Source organism: Cyprinodon variegatus, unplaced genomic scaffold, assembly GCF_000732505.1.
Source record: "Cyprinodon variegatus isolate N-32 unplaced genomic scaffold, C_variegatus-1.0 Scaffold1020, whole genome shotgun sequence".
NCBI classification, from domain to species: Eukaryota; Metazoa; Chordata; class Actinopteri; order Cyprinodontiformes; family Cyprinodontidae; genus Cyprinodon; species Cyprinodon variegatus.
Window position 1 is genome coordinate 50,680 of NW_015151473.1, and position 1,498 is coordinate 52,177.

General features: G+C 41.5%; 1 protein-coding gene across 1 annotated transcript in view; it reads left to right on the forward strand.

The window, feature by feature from the left end:
* The window catches only part of LOC107100856 (serine/threonine-protein phosphatase 2B catalytic subunit gamma isoform-like), a 49,689-nt gene that overhangs the window by 2,449 nt on the left and 45,742 nt on the right, over nt 1-1,498 (forward strand). The window lies entirely within an intron of this gene.

The following is a 1,498-nucleotide window of genomic DNA, read 5'->3' on the forward strand; positions in this document are numbered from 1 at the left end:
ATCTGGTGAACTGGAAAGTGCCTTGAGATGACATGATGTGCTTTAGAAATGAATAAATATAAACTGAATTGAACTGAATTCCTTTGGTCGTCTAATTTCGACCCCGTATCTGCTTCCTTTGAGATTTATATTTAGGAAGTTAAGTGTCTTTTTATTGTTTTAATGATATTTGGGATTGATTTTGAGAAATAATAAAACTTTACAGTTAAGCCGACCCTCAAAGTGCCAGAGGGAAGCAAGGTTTTAAAAAGCTCAAACTGAAGCCAATCAGAACAGAATCTGGTGAATGTTTTACATTCTTTGCACAAAGTTTCACGGTTGGTTCATATAGACATAGTCGCTCTGATTAAAACGGCCAGTCGGACCTAAAAGGTGTGGTGGGGCTGATGGGAATGTGATATTCTGATAACATCAGGGAGGAAATAAAAGCCCAGGGAGGTCAGCAGGCCTGTTTTGGATGAACTTTATGGTGCGTTTACATGCATGCCAGTCAGCATAACCCACCTCTCTGCTAGATTACAGTTTCATTCCGATTCTGCTGAATCCAATCAGAATATTCCAACAGAACCGACTTTAGTCCATTAGCTTATTCTGGTGATGTTCATGGAAACGTAGCTGCAGAAACCTGGATGGACATCTTCCATCCAAATGGGAAGCAGAGCGGATGGTTGTCAGGACGACCGATGGGCTCTGCTGATGCTATCGATCCTTTGAGGTCTTTGCTTGTTCTGCTGTTGGATCTTGGAGGTTTTCTATAAAGGAATGAGTTTAGTAATCCAGTTGGTTAAATCAAACCCTCGCTGCTGTGGCTGTAAGAGGTGAATAAACGCTTTGATTACCTCTAGACTGGCACAGCGCAGCTCTGTGTGGCTGAATCCCAAACCATTCCCTAAGCACTAACCCTTAACCATCAAACGTCACCCCCATGATGTCTCACTGGCAGCTGGGGAAGGCGCCCTGGTTGAAGGTGGAGGGGGGGTGTAGGTACCAGATCTGCTCTGGGTCCCGCCCCTTCTTATGATGTCATTATATGGCAACTCCACTTGGACAAACTTTATCTCACCTGTTTCTTAAGGATTAAATCTCTTAACATATTATTAAACATATTTGCTATTATTTGACATTTCATTGGTGATCTAAACTAGAAAACGGTCATTGTCAGTCTAGAAGGAAAGTCTTCTAAGACAGACTGAGCTCTGCTATTTAACAAGGTGACAAATAATTCAGTTTATTTTTATTAAGATCTGATGTTCTGAATGCTGGCGTACCATAAAGAATAAATGATGAACAGTTTAGTTTGTGCCTTCAAGCCGTTGCCCGTAGGAAGACGTTACTGGATATAACCTAACGGAATATCTTCAGAACGGCTCCAAATGACACTAAACTAATATGGGTGAGTAGAACATGATGTCATAACGTGAAATCAACGAGCCCAATGTAAAAGAACTGGTGTTCCCCTTCAATCTGGACTTAAAAAGGGGCATTTCTGTGAGAACAT